Below are 19,742 nucleotides of genomic sequence, written 5' to 3' on the forward strand. Positions count from 1 at the left end.
TTAGTCTCACCTAGGATAATCATCTTTCAAAATGTCAATAGTTAGAAGTTTTTTTCAAAAGTTAGTTTGGGAAATAAGTGTCCTCATTGTGTTGTATTGTTTTAGCAAAATCTATAAATAAACTAGGACTACTACTGTTGCTGCTGCTACTACTACAAAATGTGGTTTAAACCATACCTGAGAAGGATTAGATACTATGATGACAATACACTGAGAGATACAATAATGATAATATCTGTAAAAGGCAATATATTAATAACACCAGTGATTTTGTTGTTGTTGTTTTTGTTTTTTTGTACAAAATGTTGAGAGGGAATCTACTGCTAAATGGCAGGGAACTTCAGTGAAGTTTACATTGACTAACCCTCTCTCTGGGAAGAATAAATGTTACTTGAGGCTGGTAAAATATGAGCCAGATATTATCAAATCTGAGATGACAGACAGCTTTCCCCAATTAAACTCCATCTGGTTAGAATTGCAGACTCATCCAACCCTGATACAATTTCCATCTCATAATTCCAGCTACAAGAGAGTAGTGCGTGTTCCCTGGTGCTTTTGTAATATGCTTAATGGCACAGGGTATGTTACCACGCTGTCCTTGTGTCTGGGAACAATAGTAGGGCCGAAGCCAGTAATGCAGAATCACAGCCCTCAATACTGAAGTGGATAAGGGTTTGTGCTCCTTGTCCAAAAGTTCCCCACTTCAATTTGCACTGATGGCTAGGAGCATCTCGAAGTATATTTAAAATATTGGTTCATTATTTAATGCTACCTCAGACTCTGCTTGAACTTCCCTGAATTTAGATGCCCATAATCTCTTTGTATAATCAGAAAATAATACACAGGAGCCAGTTCCTAGAAATAGGAATGTTTGCTCCTCAGACCACATAGTAGGAGCTTGTATTTTTGGTACTGGAGGTTGCAGGTTAGCCCACTGAAGGAAGTACAGTCTGTAAAATGGATTGTCACACTTTCAAGCATCTGCTATTTCAGTAATATTAGAGCACTTGCTGTCCAGTTTTCTTTGTCCGTGCATTGGAAACATTGGCCAGGTACAGAAGTTACACTTAATGTGCAGAAAGTACTTTCAAGACATAACACAACAGACATTCACAACACTTAGAGCACTTTAAAAATGGCAGACCATGCTCTAAATGAACCCCTGATGGATTAAATTGCTTTAGATTAGAGAGCATCTTTGAATGTCTGTACCACATCTATTACACATTAAGCTAGGTTGCATTCACTGGCATCCCAGGGGCCGCTTACAGGATGGTGTGCTCACCTTAGGTGCTCTGCCTGCACCGGGCCGGCCCATTGAACTGTGACAGCCCCATATCCCGGCCAATAGTGAGCCACAGCCTGACTTGGGGGTGGGAAGGGAGCCCACAGTACAGCTACCTGTCCCAATGGGGCTCCTTTCCTCCAGCTGCAGCCAGAAGCAGCAGCATGAGTTCCCTGTGCCACTTTTCACTATACTGGGAACTCTGGTGGGATGGATAGAAAAGAAGCCCCCCCTGCTATGAGGGGGTCCAGCCTGGCACAAACAAGACCCAATCCAGAAAGCTGGTGGAGGGCCCACCCAGCAGGGCAGCTCCTTTTTCCACCCTTTCCACCAGAGTTTCCAGCATGATGAAATGCCAGCACAGGGAACGTGCACTGCCACTGAAGGCTACAGCTGGAGGAGAGGAGCCCCCCTGCTGGGCAAGCCCCATACCCTCTAGCTTTCCAGATCAGGTCTTGTTGGGGGCTGCACTGCCCCCACCCTGCCCGCAGCAGGTGGGCTCTTTTCCCTCAGCTGCAGACAGCAATAGCAGAGCACGTTTCCTGCACCACTTTTCACCACACTTGAAATCTGGTGGGGGAGATGGAAAAGGAGCCCCCTGCAGTATGGGTCCAACCTTGCTCCCACCAAGAACCAAGTTAGGAATCTGGGGAGGGGGCTGCCTGACAGGGGGCCTTCTTTTCTACCACCCCTTGCCAAAGTTCCTGGTGAAAGAAAAGGTGGTGGAGGGAGCTTGTGATGTTGCTGCTGGCTGCAGCTGGGGGAAGGGAACTCACCTACTATGAGGGGTCCCACAGTTTTCTGGCTGGGGTCTGGTGGGGGATCCAGCCTGGGCCCAAGCAGCAAAGGGTCTCCCTTCTCCTGTTCCTCTTCCCCACAGTCACTGCTGACAGTCCCTACCTGGTGGGGACTGAAACAGGAGGGAGGCTGTGACAAAGCCACTCCAGCATCCTCCTGGAAGGTGTGTGGCAGTGCCCTGCCTGCTGGCTTTGGCCAGTGCAGGCAGGCAAGGAGACCCCCCACCCCACCCCTTCCCCCACTGAACAGTGCATGTCTGTTCATCTGGAACACACTCTAACTGACAGCATTTTCATTAAAGTGCAAAAAAGCACTTTCCACAAGGGGATTTTTGAATATCTATACTTAACCATAATCCTTGCTTTTAGCAAACCATGTACCTGTGCAGCTTTACATACTATACACAGGAGAAAATTCAGAACAGTAACCAGGGTGTATGATCTGGATTTATTCTGGGCTGAACACACAATTAATCACAGGAAAGTTGCACAAACTTTTCAGTTTCAAGCATCCAACTGTATTCAACCTTATCAATCTTATTTTTCAAGCTGACATCCAGCAGATTTGATCTGAGCACATGAGCAGATTTTAAATTGAGGAAAAGTAGCTCTGCCCTTACCTCGGAAGAAGATGAAAAAACACTTCCTCCCGCCTCCCTTGCAACTTCTTTCATTGAGTCACGTTGTCAGTTAAAACAAAAATGCCAAGTGGTGTACCTGTTTCTAGAGTAATGGCACAGGGTCAAGTATATAATCCTGGTAAGAATACTTGTCTTTACAATGCAGTAGTTTCATGGTAAGGGCTTCTAGGTCCCCATCAAAGCACATCCTATGGCTCTACTGCAGTCCACCTCACCTAGCTGGAGTAAAGACCATAATTGAAGGTATGTATTGAACAAGGCTGGGTTCTTAATACATACTTTCCAATACTGGAAAAGTATTCTTTCCATACTGTCTAGATAAAGTTGCATGTGATTAATTCTCCACTTATTTTTTTTTCTTCAAAACTAGGAAAACAACTTTAAATTTGCAACCTGAGAACTCACGAGAGAAAGTACGCAGAGACTGAGATTTGGCTTTGAAGGCTATGACCTAACTTTCTGACCTCTTTTGCACGTGCATCACAACTGAGAGACAGATTCCACACATCGCAGCATAGTAACTCAGAACAGGAGTGAGCTTTTGAGGGAGCTCTGAACAAATCCACCCATCAATTGGAGACATGGGTTGCATTGACAGGCCTTCTGAAAATGTAGTCCTTACACAGGTGCCTAAATAGAAGTCAAGCTTTTCTGATAATCTGGCTCTGGTAGTGACATATTCAATAGGCTAGATCCTGTTCCACTTACTGGGTGTTTAAATGGACTTACATGCCTAAGTGTGATTCAGTTCAACCTTGTTTGAGTCCCTGAAATACCAGGAATGCATCAACTTTTGCAACACTCTTCTATCTTGTGTTTTAGATAGCATCAGGCAAAAACAGCAAGGAAGTGGAGGATCCATCCACTTTTTATATTAGCTGTTTCTCAGGAACCCAAGCATAGTGGAATAAAGTTACTTTTAGATGCTAAGTCCACTTAGATGCCTGATAGGTGGAATAGGATCTAGCCCACTTTATCTCAAATTATTCAATATAAGATATCTTGTATTTTTTTACCACTCCCCATGTCTTTCATGCATTTTTGTGTGTGTAAGATACTGGAGTAGAGATTTAGCTTTTAGAACTGTAGGATACAGATTTTTCCTTTATTCTAGAATGCAAGAATCCTCTTGGGGGAAAAAAACCCCCAAAACAAAAAACCTACATCCTTCATTTCCACTTGACCCATGTAGACATTGAGAAAGAAATGCAAATTTATCCCTTTTAGTCTAAGAGGAGAGAGTTGCAAGTGGGTGAAAAATGGGCATACATCCAATAGAATCCAGTCATTCCATGCAGCGTTTTGACCAGCTTTTATGTGGTATAAGAATTTTTTTTTCCAATTTCAATGTTTCTAAGATGATGAGATGAAATTAGTCTATAATGAATGTTAGATATTAGGAAGTCTACTGTACTTAAATTAGAGTGCATAAATGCACACAAGTTATGTCTAACTTGTTAATCAGCTTGGAGACCATATGTAAAAATGTGATCTTTCAGTTTACTTCAGTTTAAATGTATGTTAGCCTCACATTAACATACAATTACCAAAGGGGAGAAGAGAGATTTACATTTCTATTAAGTGGCATGTGGTTTTCAGCAGAAAACATGCACACAGCCATCCTCCATATGTGCTTGTCAATTGAAGGATCATATTAGCCTCTGTTACTTGCATTTTTAGGTAGGCTAGACATAGATGTTGTCACAGTCCTCGTGGCATAAAGTAACATGAGTAGTAACACTTTCAGTATAATTAACTGAAATCCAGAATGAGGAATGAACAGTTTATATTGTTTAGTACTTCCTCTTTGCCAGTAAGTGGAATTAAATTACTATTACTAAATTATTATAGCCAAGTTACTGTACAACCAGTAAAGATAGCTATTAATAAAAGACAAATAAAGGAATTATTGGAAAATTTACATATATCTAGCTAATCTATTAAAGTGTGTTTGTCTATCTGTTAGTTATATGTATATAAACATTAAATAACTGAAGAGGTGCAGGATGGGATAGTACAAAATCAAAAGTGCCAACACCATTATGACAAAAGAGTTTCTATTAACAGTCTTAAGAATCTGAGAGAAGTAGGATTATGAAGGAGAAGCAGGCCAACTGTTTAAATTATTAGTCCTTTTAAAAAATAGTACATAGAAATATGATATACTTTGAAAGACTATCTACCCCTCTATGGACAATGATTTTATCATAAGCAACATGAGGTATTCAAGAATATGATGGTTACTGAATTACTGTACCCTATAATTTGTAAACTTTAGAATCATTTGGTAACAACAGTCTTCTGCTTTGTAAATGTATGGGAGGACTGCTGAAACAAAAGAATAATTTCTGTGGGTTAGAACATAGTTCAGTGTTAATATCTATTTTATATCTGGCTCATAATTTCAATGGTGTGGATGCTTGGCCACTGGAAGCCAAAGTAGGACCAATAACTGTAGACCTTCATAGGCCATAATATTCTTCAAATCTGAATTGAAACTAATTTAAATAGTATAGAAATGCTTCTCAACTCACTAAATATTATAGCAAAATAACTTCTTGTTCTAGAAAAGATTTCAAGTGCCTGTTTGCCTCACTTTCCTCAGTCTTTACAAATTAATGCTGTTGAGCTAACTAAACTCTATCAATCTCTAAACGGAAGATATATTGACTTACAGGTTTGGCACATTGTTATGATGCCAACTAATCCCTACAGAGGAACTTGCCAAAACTCTTCAAGTGGTCTATCTCCTTTGCTGCTTATACAAGAGGCAGGCAAACACTTTAAGCAGCATGAAGTGGCACAATCCATGCATCCTTAGAAACCGGTAAATTACATATAGGTATTCTGGCTATTTTGTAGGAGAAAGAAAAATAGGGTTTCAGTTTGCAAGAGCGTGGTTCCCTTCTACTTATGTCTTGCTCCCATTTTCTTCCTCCTTTTTAGCACAAACATACTATCTCACATTTGCTTGTCATGGATGAAGAATATTAGCTGGCTAGCTACCTCTGCTGTAATGTCAGATTGTCAAGAACTGCCTTAGATTGTTCAGATGGACAGCTCAAAAAAATTAAATGCATTGAATAATTACATTTATTTGAATTAAATGAAGTGCTGTCATAAAATGGAGCCTTGGTGTCTTTTTCCTCTCATACTATAGCAGCTGATCAAGAATTATCATTGCTACCATCTTTCTGATCTTAACTTTATTTGTTGAGCAGTGACAAAAAATTGTGTACAGACATAAAGGAGATGCAGATCTTATTATCTTAAGCTGCAGCTGTAGCTTGTCTAACTGTTCACCAAATACTTTCTAAACATTGCTGAAACTTTTATAGGAAAAAATGTGTAGGAGAAGATTGATTTTCCCACCCCCAACCTCCAACACACATCAACTCTCTCTCCTGAGCTTGAAAGTACCAGTAACAAACGCATAGTAGAATTTGCCATGGCTTGATATGAGTAGCTTGTGGCCAAATATAGGTAATAGTAAATTAACAAAGTGAATGTGTTGTGAGTCACTACAAGCTCTCTCTCTTTTTTTTTAATATATGCCTATTGTTAGTGACTTTTAGGCAACAATATATTTAGGGATCTCTAGGGCAAAACAGCCATAGAAGCTGCTCCTGATTCTGCGGTGTCGTGACAGAGTGCTTTTCTCTTTCATTCTGTGCATCCCAAGAAAAGGTGTTACTACATACCCCCTTCCTTCCTCTGAAACAGGCACTTAAAATCTTAATTACATACCAGTCACCATTTTTCTCCTCTATTCTTCTTAAATCTGATTCTGCCCACTTTATCATTAGGCTCAGGAGATGGACCTGAATATGTTTGTAGATCCTTTTTCAATTGTTCATCATATAATCAAGGAAGCTTTTCATACCTGACCCCAATTGACAGATCCATTTCCAAACTCTTCTGTGGTAAAGGAGGAGTTGTGATATAGCTAAAAGATTTCGGAGATATGGTAGTCAAGGACCAGAGAAGTGTCTTTGAAGTAGTTTATTCTATGGGTTGAATATGGGACTGAGAGTTGTTTGCTAAATTCCTAATCCTGGCTCTCTTCTACTGATTTACTACGTAAATGACAAGTAACATAATCAATTTCTATTCTGTAAAGTGAGACAAAGAATGCCAAAGTGCGAGATGTTTTGTGAAGCTTTAATTAATATGTGTGCAGCACTGAAGATGTCAAGAGCCAAGTGATTACTGTGGAGAAGTCTTCCTGTAGACTACTCCAGGCAGAGTACACTGCTGTGTAACTTGCCTTGCCTTGCACATACCAGTGCTATCTGATTTGATTACATTTTCCCTTCTGGTGCTAGTTCTGGCTCAGACTCTACTATAGAAGGAAAGTTTTGATCATGTGAAAAAGCCAGCAGTGGCTTAGTCAAGGACAAATGCTTTTAGTTCAGTCTCCCCCAGATTCCAGGTTATTGACTGTCCTTTCCTCCTCATTTGGCAGGAAGCAAAAGGCTAACGATGCTTCTTTAAATGAGAATAACTTGCCGCATTAAGTTGGTCTAGACAAAGGAAATCAAACTAATTAGCAGAAAGACTGTAAATGTGCTGTGTAGGAGGACCTGTCATTAACATACCTCACCCAGGCTCCTGTGGCTTGGTATGTGTTCAGAATGATAGCTCTGGTCTTCCTCTGGGCAGAAGAAGAGAAATAGAATAATAGCGGGCTTCAATTAGAGACATAACCATAATTTAGTCCTAGGCAGAGGGAAAGGGGGTAGGAAGGCGGGCTGCTATGCAAAGCTAAAGTCATAAAATGCAAAATCCCAATTTATGCATGGCAACAGATCCCTCAGTGATTGAATTACAGCCTTCATATTCAATAAAGGGCCAACCCTGCAAGCTAGAATACAGACAGAACAAATATTTACATTCTTAAGAAAACGAGAGAGGGAAAATCACTGAACAGAGCATGAATCAAAGCCACAATATCATAGATGTGGGACAGCCTAGTGTTGCCATCTGTGTGAAGCAGGAGAAGTAGAGTAAGTTTCCAGGATCTGGGATGTAGGATGTCCTGTAGTACAGGAAATTTGACAGCACTCATATATGTCATCATTTTTGTCAATGACATGTTGTGCATAACAATAAATACACTGCAGGTCCTTTAACCATATGCATTGTAAACCTGTGTGCTTGCATTTTCTAATATAAATCTAAACTTTCACATTGAAATATTCTTGAATAACAGTAATATATTTGACAAAATATGTGCATTAAAGTAAGATAGCATTTTAATCTAAATATTGATAACACAACACTGTATAAACTATGCTCTTTGACAGGCTTGAGTACCAGTGCATGTGATCTGCATCTGTTTCTGTCTAACTGAAAAATAAGACTAGCTAGCTTCAGAAACATACAAGTAAGCTTTCTCTAGAAGCAATACGAAATGCCTATAAAACAGAATAACTAGCTTTTACAGCTGCGAAAAGAAAAGCATACACATAAAGAAAGTTGATAAGCAAGTACATATTTTAGTCTGTTACAACCACTGCATGAAATAGATAAAGTTACTTGTTTGCAAAATTTTGCCTGCCTCCTCTGGAGTTACCAAGGAGGTGATAAAGTGCCATCTCATGTGCTGCCAACACCATCTTCTAATGCCAAAATGTATTCCTAAGGTACCCACACACAACAAGATATTGAAACACCATCAAACATTTAGTATTAAACTGCCTGTATCAGCAAGAAAAGAAAAACCGTTGTCAGTCTGAGGAAACATCAGACACTACAATGATGGATGTCCACATAGCAATCTAGCTAGCTTTCTGCCGTTAATATGTGCCTATAGAAATCTCTTTCAAGGGAGGCTGCTAATCATAACATGCAAGGAGCAGGTTTTCTAGTGTTATAATGCAAAATTCTCAGCCCTTCAAGATTTCATTATGCCAAATAGTTTCAAAAAGAAAACGATGCATAAGTAGACTAAAAACTGTGGTATTTTAAGATTGGTTTACATATTAACAGAATAGTCAACATTAATTTGCAAGTTATGCCTTGCATGTGATATGTGAGGCTATCTCAGGATTGGCAACCACTTGTACTTTTACAGTAGCAGATAGTGTAAAAATAGTGAAGGGTACTTTACTGTTTTGTGAACATGGTCATGTATAAAGTGTTGCAGTATAATGCAAGATACACTTTCCTGGAAAATGAAATTTGACTAACTTGCAGATTTATGTAAAATGTAAAATTTTTCTCTAAGCATTCCTAATTTCTAGTGAGTGCATCTCTTCTTCTAGAGCGGCTAAAGAAGGAAAGTTTGATCAATAGGCTTTTAAACTGAGAAATAAGGAGCACACCATTATTTGATAGATGAACCAGCAAAGCTAAGAGACAGTAAACTCCAGTCTTAACTGGACTTGCAGTCTTAACTCCAAATTTCATTTTTTTTATAGGCCTGCAAAAGAACACGAGAACAAACGTTAGTTATTCTACTCCTTCTCCAACACATTTATGCTTGTTCACATATTGAATCCCCTAGCTTAAATGGTCTTATATAAAACCTTCAGGGGACAAATTTCCTCCCAGAATAACACTTGCAGCTGAGATAAGGAATTGAAGCAAAAGTATTTAAAGAGGGATTCTGAGGATTATCATTAGGTAATCCACTGAAGCATCAGCAAAACTGCCACTAAATTAGGGTAAGGTCAGGCCTTCACAGGGAAATAAGTAGCTTCCCACATCTCCAACACAAGTGTGTTTAAAAAGCTGGTAGTATCCTTATAGTGGATCAAAAGTGGTAGGCTAAAGAGCAAAGGAACAAGGCCTAAAAATAAAACTTTTCAGAATGCACAACATTGCTGAACATTGAACCTACAATTTCATTAATGCACAGCAGTTACTGTGGATTTAGTTTAGTACTTATATAATCAAGTACTAAATAAATGTGCAGTAATTAGAGTTACTGGTGAATGCCTTTTAAGTGATGCTACTGGGCCGTCGCATATTAGCACTGTTCTGTGACATGCTACTGCACAGTATTATTCAGCTTCTGTTCTGTTAGCGTCTTGTGTAGATGCGCCCAATATGTACATTACTGCTGGCTTCCAGCCTAAGCATCTTACACCCTTACTTCTGGGTGTATGGTTTTAAACAATCACAGGGAGTATACACAAAAGAGGTTTCTATGAGAAGCTACTGTCTTCAGTGTAAAGCTAATCATTAGGAGCCTTAATCGCCCTATTGCGATTTTTGTGGAAGCTGCAAAAAATGGTGGTTTCCATGATCACCGTGAAAAATGTAAGTTCCCATAATTTTCCATGAAATTACCTGCAAAAAACCAAAAGCTTACTGGAATACAAAGAAAGAGTGGCAAGCCCTACAGCCCTAGAACACATGGTTTGAGCAAGAGATACTGAAAGACTGAGTTAGTGATGTATACCCAGTGAAGGTGCCAGTCAGGAAAGCAAAAGGGTTTCAGCGCCACCTTTTAAGAAGCCTGATGCAATACCGCAGCAATGTTGCAGTTTGAAGATGAGTGATTGGTATCTCAGACAATCAGTGGTAAGGGGTGAGGTTTCTGGGACCCCTTGGCAAATCAACAGTGAGGGGAGACTCACCACAAAGAGACTACATAAAGGCCACAAAAAATTCCTTCGTCTCACCGCTATTTAGGGAGGTCCCTATTAATTTTACTTGTAAGATGTTCAGTTGCATATCCTTGCATCATAGATGGCATTCCTTCTGATAGGAATGGGAGTAACTTGATTGCCATGCAACGTTTAATGTATTTTTGTCTTCATCTCCTCTATTAGTTTGTCTTCGGGTTTCCAGCACTTGTCTTTTTGCAAGGTCACCTGTAACAAGAAGAATAAGTACTAGGTAGAGAGTAACAATCAAAGGCAACCATTATGAGCATACAGAGACGACTGTAGCAGAGTGCGGGGCCTGGATGCAGTGGCGGAAGCAGCGGGGAGGGGAGGTGGTGAGCAGCTGCCAGCCCAGCTCCAAGGGGCCCCCCAAAGCACGGTGCCCAGGGCAGTCGCCTCGATTTGTGAAGCAATAAACTCCAGAGCTTATTGCTCCAGAGTTTATTGTTTCCCAGGTATTATGTTTACATGTGTGCCCAGGAGTACAGCACATTGAGCTGGTTCAGAACAGCCCTGGCTAGCAGGGGTCCCAAGGGTCAGCTTGCTAGCCCAGTGCTGCTCCTGCGCAGCTCAGCATGCTGTGGAGGGGCTGACTGAGGCACAAAGTACTTCAATGGAGGGCTGCACTGATGCACCCTTGTGCCCTAGCCAGCCTCTCTGGCATCTATACATGTGGTGCTGCAGAGTAAACAACTCTGCAGCAGGATCGTTCTTGTATTTACAAGTATGACCCTGCTGCAGAGTTTATTAGTTTACTCCAGCCTAATTACTTTAGATGTGTAGAAGCCAAGACATTTACTATGCAGCTAATTAGTCTCTTCTGCAATAAACATCTTGTGTAGACATGCCCTATGACTCTTAGCAGAGGCCGCAGAACTGAATAAGTGGATAAGTGGTATTGAGAAAATTATATGCATGAAAATCAGAGTGATATTCACTTTAAACATATTTTCCAAATTTTATTGAAGCATATGGAGTAGTGATATAAGATTAAATGACCTTCTCTAATATCATTTCTGAAATGTAGTATATAAGCAACCCTGACTACCAGATTGGACCTCTCACATGAAAACTCTTGATCTAGACCTGGAGGAGGGGACTGGTTTTCTCTCTATTGAAGTTATAAATTAAAAACAATTCTCATCAGCAAAGTTTAATGAGAAAAACCCTCACATTTTCACCAAGAAAGAATCAGCCAAAACATTTTGTTTAGGTTTCAACATTTTAAATTTTATTTATATATATATTTTATTGCCACTACACTCCTTCCCCACCTAGAATTAGCTGACATTTTAAAAGATTTTGAAGTCATTTTAGCAAGACAAATGAAAGTTTATATTTTAGAAAAAAAATATTGAAACAAAGCATCTTAAGAATCATCTGTTTTCCATGAAAAGTTCTAGTTTGATTAATTGGGATCTTCCAATAAAAATGTTGAAACATTCCCAACCACATCTAGTCTGAACTGGTCTTTTTGGCAATTATGCGTTATAATTAACACTGGGGAACTGCAGCCTTACTATTGTAGTGCATGTACTTGTGTACCCATCATACTCTTAGGCTGTTCATTTTCAAAACAGTAAACAGCAGTGTTTGAACAATATAAAAAGGAGCATGGATCATGTTTTTAATTACTTAGCTTTTTTGTTACCCAGCTAGAGGCACTCTGGGTCTGTTATCAATAGGCTAAGCATCCAGATACTTGGAGCTGATCCAAGTACCTCCTGAAAGTGGGGCTGCCAAGGATCCAAGTTGTGACCTGGAAAGCTCCAAATTACTGTTAGCTTAAGCTGTTAGCCCAACTTCTTTAATACTTACTCTAGCTTCAGTTTACCCGCTAGAAAAAATTACATACCACCTATAGACTTGAGATGATATTACATTTTATATAGATAAAGAAAGAACAGCTAAAAGTTTTCTGAGCCCTCTCATAGTGCCTTAAAATGGATCTCTAAATGCCTTTTTTGGGGAATGATACTATAAGGAACACAGTGAAAGCGGACATGCTCTCCTTGATGTGGCTTTGGCAAACGTGGCATTGAGAAACCAAGAGTGTACTTTGGGTAGAAGGTTTTGTTTTGGAACTAGACAGCTTTCATCACCTTAGCAGTCCTATTTATCATTGTCTTGGCAAAACACAGGGAAATTCTTGAAGTAAGAAAGCTAACTCGTGTAAATTATACATATGCATATGGTGCAAACTTCAGCGATATTAAAGTATGGAACTCCTGCATACTAATTTGAAAATTGACGTAGTTTATTAATACTCTGTCTCCTATTTCAGATAGAAAGAAGTATAGTAAACTTGCCAGGAGACTTACCAAAAGACAGGGAATCTAGATTTTGTAGGTAAAAGGAGAATATCTAAAGCAGTACTTCCCAAACTGTTCCACTGCATGACCCCATTTATGGCCCCATTTCCTCAGCATGACCCTTCACTCCCAACCCACAGCCCCCCACCCCTGTGACCTCCATGTGGGGGTCACAACCCACAGTTTGGAAATTGCTGATCTATAGCATCAAGGCAAGATGGTCAAGAAGTTAGGGCACTGTGCTGGAACTTGTATGTCCTGAATTCTGGTTCTCAGCTTTCCCTCTGACCTGCGGTGAGCCTGACTGGGTTATTTTACTGTTTTGTATTTCTGTTGCTCTTTGGCATTTGTTGTTGATCTATTTAGGCTGTAACTCTTTGAGGGTATAAGTTGTTTCTGTTTTAAACAGTGCCTACCAAAATCGAGCATTGATTTTTGGTTGAGGCCTGTTACACTGTAACTAACAAATTGCCCATCAAGAATGACGGATTAATTTTGAATAACAAAAACAAACAAAAAAGGCTCCTAACTTTACGTCCTACCCACTCCTTCCCCTCCGTCATGGCAGCGTTCTGCCGTGCCACTGCTGTTGCCGTCTGTCTGTAACACTGTTGGGCCACTCTTACTGGTTGTTTCAGTAACCAATCAGAGGGCTCCAACAGCATTACAGACAGACGGACTAAGCTTATATTAGAATACTAATAATATACTTTATTCACTGCAAAATTATTCTTTGGGGCATTGATCTTCCAGTGAAGAAATAATGAATAATAGTCATTGAAACCACTGCTGAACTTTTCTTATCCCAGTATTGAACTAAGTATCCTTCTTTTCACACGATGAAATGATCAGAGTGTAATCTGACCCAGAGCAGTCGTCCAAGCCATCACTTATCTCTTGGTTTCGCTACAGCTGAATATTTGCTTCTCTCTGTGGCTTCACCAAGTGTGAGTATACCAATTGATCACCTTCTATATTTCACACAACCTTAAAAGTGAAGTTAAATATAGACTAATATTGCTACTGTAGACAAAAAGTTCACTGTGGACATACTTTACCTCAGACTTTTGGCCTGAAGCTGAAGTGTGTCAACCTTTAGTCAGGGTTGTTTGTTGTAGCCATGTTGGTCTACAGACATAGGCAGAGAAAGTTCTTTGGATAGATGTGATATCTTTTATTAGACCCAACTAAATAGTTGAAAAAATGGTTCTTTGTAAGCTTTCAGGTGCGCACGGCCTTCTTCAGGCATAGAGAGAGTTTGTTGGTGTGTGCGCTCTCCTGGCTACAACAGAAGCCAATATCAACCCTTATTCAGGCTTTCTGGGACACCTGCATTTGATTCACAAAAGAAAATTTCCAGTGTGTTTCCCAGAAGTACCTTTTCACATATCCAAGGAATCATTTTCCACCAAAACCCACTTGAGAGAAAATGATGCCAACAGGCATGGATAACAAGCACAAATCTGGTTTTTCTTTCATGCTTTTCATGCATTTTTCTTGATTTTCCTAATACCACATTGTCAGTATCAATGACAAAGCAAACACTTCTGAGCATGTTATCTCACACTGTTTGTGACTATTAATATTTATTCATCTGGAAAAAAACTTGTCTGTGGCTTGCTCTAAACCCATAAGTTACTCTCACTGAAGTTACATCCAGGTTCAGAAGTTCAGTACTAACCAAAATCTGGAAGTTAGTTGTCATTTACATGATGCCATCTAACCTGGACAGTTTAAATAGAGGCTTCTTGACTAAAGGTACAATTCTTGATAAATTTGCCCAGGCACTTATGGATGACTTGTCTTGTTACTCTTCTGTGCTTTTATTTCCTGGATTTTTTTGTAGTATGCAGCAGTACAGTCTGTCTTACTGTAAAATAAATTGCAATAAGACTCTGCTGGTATTCCATATCTCCGCATTTTGTTTATGCCACCTAACTTAGAAAGGAGGGAAGGGGGAGAGAGAAAAAGGATTTCCTTTAATTTCATCTTCTGATGGATGCAACTTCCATGGTAACTAATGATGGTATTAAATGTTGCCTCTGTCATATATATGTAAAGCTTTGGAACACATAGTTATGTATCAAGGTAGCTATTTGTGTCTCCATACATATGCCCAAAGAAAACAAGCTATAGTTAATTCTCCAAAACTCTAACTTCATTTCCAGTCCCTTGTGACTTAAGTTCAAGCCTGTGGGATTATGGACAAACACCAAAATTCCAGCTCTCCTCTCCTCAATTTTCACTCTTGAAAAGTGAGAAATGTCTCTAAATCCCTCCTCTACTACTTCAAAAAAAATTAGGCAAAGCATGGGCTCAGGTGGTTTGCAAGATAAGAGGGGCCCCACACTATAGAAAGCTTAATACTGTAGATCAGTAATAAAATATTTAATCAATGTGCTTCTTGACAGGTTGCCAGTCCAAAGAGAAGCATAGAAATAATGTGATTTTTTTAACTTTAGTCAGCGATGAAACGAGGAGCTGCATTCAAAACTGACTGAACCTTGCTTGACTAAAAAGCTAAGCCAGCCATGGCTGCTCATTTAATGATAAAAGGAGATCTTCAGGTTACAGTTTTGATCTGGTAAAGGAAAACCTAATGCTCTAGAGAACTGGGGTTTTCTGGCATCAAAGATAGGTTTTCCCTTTAGTTTTCCCTGCACTAACAGTCATGTACCTGAAGAAATAAACTCTACTGAAGAGGGCTGGGATTGGAGTTTCTCATCTATCTTCATTGCAGACAACTGATGTCTTGCAATATGAAACATGATTCTTCTTGAATTCTGTGTCACCAAAGGTTGTTCAAACCTAACAGTTCCTTTGAATCAAACTATAGTTGAGAGTCTTCTACAGTGGAGAACTGACTATGTTGGCTATATGGTGTTAGAAGTAGTGTTTCTCTACGTTGTTTTTAAAATTACCTTATTGTTAATGCAGATCTAAAATGCACCAAATACTGGCTCGCTCAGCTCCTGGAATAAGCTGATGTAACTTCAAAAAACTGGGGAGGAAGTTGTCTTTCCATAAAAGTCTCCAAGATGAAATAAGGGGTCCTTTCAGGAGCTTTCCTCACTCATGTCAAATACTTTGCCTCTAAAACTTATTTGTATATGTGAATTATTGGCACAACCCAGAGTACTTTCACCTGTTGTGAAGCAGTCAGAGGATGCTGACTTGTAATGTAATTCATATTGCAGCTGCAGTTTTGTTCACAAAGAGAAAAATAGGCTTCATCTTGGAAGAACAAACAATTCATGCATCTGGTAGCAGGGCTTTGATGTGAGAGAGTGCCAGCTCTTAGCACACTGATGAATATGCCCCATTAGAGCTACGATATCCTATAAATCCACAAAGTGCATCTCATTTCCCATGGGAAGCTCCCCATGACTTTTCAGAGCAAAATGAGGAAAATAAGACCTGGGAATTGACCAAAATTTATCAAGAACAAGATAGCTTAACTTTAGCTTCAGTTATAATAGCAATTAATTCTGGTTCTCATTTTGCATGAAGTAGTTTGCTGTTCCTTTCATCTTCTGATCTTCGCTTCTGTTTAATAGAGCTCTTTGTTTTTCCCAACCATTGAAATAGTTGACACACAACATTTTTTTTCATGTGAAGCTAAGCTGTTTGTATCACCAGAGGATCTGGCCTATTTACTTGCTATTCCTTCAGTCTTTACTCATGTTAAGTCATAGCTCTGTTTCCTCAGTGCAAAGTAGACTGTCATTCTAATTGTCAAAAAAAGTTCTTAGAAAATAATAATGTAATCGTTATTTCTCATAAGGCATTTTTTTACACAGTAGCCTTTCTGATAATTGTAACATGCATGGCTCTAGAGTAATAAAATGATTCCTAATAGGCATGGCGCTTGGAAGACCTTATGGGTAAAACCATAATAGTACAGTTTTGCTACGGTAATAAAGTTCCAAATAACTATTCTGATTCCTCCTACAACATACAGTTGTACGTGCCTCAGACTTAAATGACTTTCTACCACTTACTTTAGTGGTAGAAATGTATTAAATGATATAATCTATCACTAAGGGAAAAGGCCCATAACACAGTAACAAGACTGATGTAGTACTTCTTGCTGATGATACTGTCAGGTCAAAAGAGTTCTCCAAACCAAGCTAAAAGTGAGCAGGCAGCAGTGATTTTTTCCTTATATGAAGGTGCATGACTGAACAACTTTATTTGAGCCACCTAACCAATAAAGTTATGTCCATTAAGGAATAAAGAAAATGTTTTAGTTTCACAGTAAATGATCTGATATTTCTTGGCTTTCCACCTTCCTCCTTTAAGCCAACTTGTAGCATTTGTTCTTTCAAAATTTATTATCTGGCTTGTCTTCAAAGAACAGCATTTATGCCCCATCTTAAATGTTCATGGAAGGTAAAAACATAAAGAGCAGACCACACATACTATACACATGTGCTAAGATGCATATGGTTGTTTCATGCAACTTCTTTTTCCACTCTAGTTCTCAGACAAAGGAAAAATAAAAATAAAACCTCTTCAGAATAAATTCCAAATGCTAGTCAACTGGGTGATCTTATGCACATGCTTCCAGAATAATCGTTCAAAGGGAGCATTTGTGATGGCCTGGTCTGCTTACCTGTGTTCTACAGAATTTTTTTCCCCAATAATCCCTAACTATTGGATAGAACAGGGGTGTCCAACCGGGGACCATCAAGCCCTATGCGCCTCAACTCACAGCCCATGGGTTCCCATCATCTTTGCATCCTTGGCTCTCTATGCTTTACCCGCAGGTCTGGCCGCCACTCCCCTGGGCCATCACTACCTCTCATTGTCTGCTCCTGCTGCCATCACCAGCTCTCCCAATAAAGCTGATAGAGTCTCTGGAGGCCCTCTATGTCCTCCAGCTTCTGTTTTCCTGCTGCTCTTCTGGCAGGAGGGTGGTGTGGCCTGCAGAGGAGGCAGCATCCAGGCAACACAGCCCCATCCCATTAAGCAGCTGGGCAGCCTTAGGTGAGAATAAAGCACCACCCGCAGATTACCTTCATTCTGAAAACTTTTTAACTTATTTTCCACTTGAATGTATCAACCTTCATCTTTCCAGACATTAACTCTTGCTTTGCCTATAGGTACTTCTTCAATTTTATATGCCTACAGACAGTGATAAGGTGTGTGTCCTTCTCTCTTATATAAGCCAAACACATGCAGCTTCTTTAGTCACGCTGTAAGGCAGGTTTTGCATGCTTCAAATAAGGATTGTGGCTTTTCCCTAAGTCTCTTCCAATTTGTGACATATGAATGCTGATATTAGCATTGGATGCAGGATTCCAATAATGGTCTCACCAAGGTGGTCTGGAGATGGAATAAAACCTTGCTGCTCCTAGGTCCTTATGGTCTGAAGGATTTGATGAAGGCTTTCAGAGTCCTCTTAGCCACAGCATCATGTCTTTCAGGCTATAAAGCCTAAACAGAGTTGAGCTGGAATAGGATTTTCTGCTTGGTAAAAACTTAGAGATCTTGTAAATCTTTTTCTTGTCCAGTAGTAAAGAAAAAATGTAAGAATTGTTCAAAGAAATGTGGCCACAGTAACAGTCAAAACCAAGAAGGACACAAGGAGGACACTACCGCAGGCAAGGAAGTGTTCTCTGAAGATATTCCCAACATCATGCCATTCTACTGACTTGGGTTTGGGGGCTGTTAAGGAGTCAGGTAGACAGGCTGGTAGGAAATGAATGTGTTCCACTGGAATATTTCCAACTAGATCCAGCATAATGCGCAAACCGAAAATTCTTGTCCAGCTAGTTGGAGTGCACTTGACATGCTTCTCAACATAACTTCCTTACTGAATGCTTAGATAAGTTGCAATTAAACCTTAGTGGTCAACTCGTGTTCTCAAATTAGATCAGAACTTTAGCAGCAGTTCACATCATAATGCATATGTCATACTCTGAAGTATTAAATCCCTAGGAAGACTGCTTAAAAGCATGGCTGCAGCAAAACTGGATGAAAAAAAGTTTATATGGCCCTTACTGTTCTTGATTTCAGTTTTTCAAATGTAATTAACCCTCCAGTTTAAAAATATGGCTTCTGTTTGTGGTGAGGTGGGTATTCCTGAGTGTTTATACCCACAAAAACTTCAAAGTTTGTTTTGTTCCTGTTACGCTCACTTCCCATCAGTTGCAAAATGGCCATATAATGACAAGAAAAAGATGAGTCTGTGACTTAACAAGCTGCATTTACTTGTTTGAAGTTAGGAAATCATGGTTCAGTGTCATTTGTCTTTAAAATCAATAAAATCCAAGGCTTCTTATATTTGTAAAGCTGTTTTGTAATGATAATGATTGAGGTTTGTTCTCTTATTGAAGGAAAGGACCTATTTTCAGTGGAATGTTGTAGCTTTTTAGGTAATTCAGCCCTAATTGTTATATATAACAATTTAATCTTCTGTGAATTTAAGAAGCCAAATTGCTTCCCTATGCTACGGAGATCCAAAATGAGTGCATACAATGTAAATGCAACTATGTTGTGTTTCAGTGTCAAAGACATAGGGCTAAATTGTCTCCTTCGTTGAAGCATACTTACAACCTGGTGGAGGCTCTATATAGTAAGAGTTGGCTATGATTGGTAAGGAGCCTTATGCCACCTGAGGATTGTTTCTTTTTGACAGGACCCTGAATACAGTAAGCAAGTGTGTTGGGAACACTGGCTTTTCTGCCTTAATGTGGGTTGAGAGTATCCTATCTTCTATGCAAGTCTCAACTGGCCAGTACATCCAAAGAATTTCACATTTGTGCTACTGGTGTAAGAAGGATCTCAGGTTGAGAATGTGGCCCGTTGTTGACAGCCATCTAGCTTATGAGTTCTTAAAACTACATAAGAATAAAAATATTTATCATTTTGTTGTTGTGGTTTTGGTCTAGCCCAACTTGAAGATTCTCTCATGTGCCTCCACTGAATTCTTTTCATTTTGTGTGTCATCTTCTGAAATAAACAGTCGGGATGCAGATACGTTTGCATCGCCACATACATATATTCAGGCATTCATGTGGCAAGGTAGAAGCATGGTATGGTTCCAGTGTCAACCCCTCCCCCATTGAAGGTGTTCAGTGTAGGTG

At 39.5% G+C, this 19,742-nt stretch overlaps 1 protein-coding gene across 1 annotated transcript in view; it reads left to right on the top strand.

Annotated features, from left to right (window-relative positions):
- The window catches only part of GREM2 (gremlin 2, DAN family BMP antagonist), a 71,487-nt gene that overhangs the window by 44,153 nt on the left and 7,592 nt on the right, over positions 1-19,742 (top strand). The gene's annotated exons all lie outside the window — the stretch shown is intronic.

The sequence above is a fragment of the Crocodylus porosus genome, unplaced genomic scaffold (genome assembly GCF_001723895.1).
Source record: "Crocodylus porosus isolate Cpor-Errol unplaced genomic scaffold, CroPor_comp1, whole genome shotgun sequence".
NCBI lineage: Eukaryota > Metazoa > Chordata > Crocodylia > Crocodylidae > Crocodylus > Crocodylus porosus.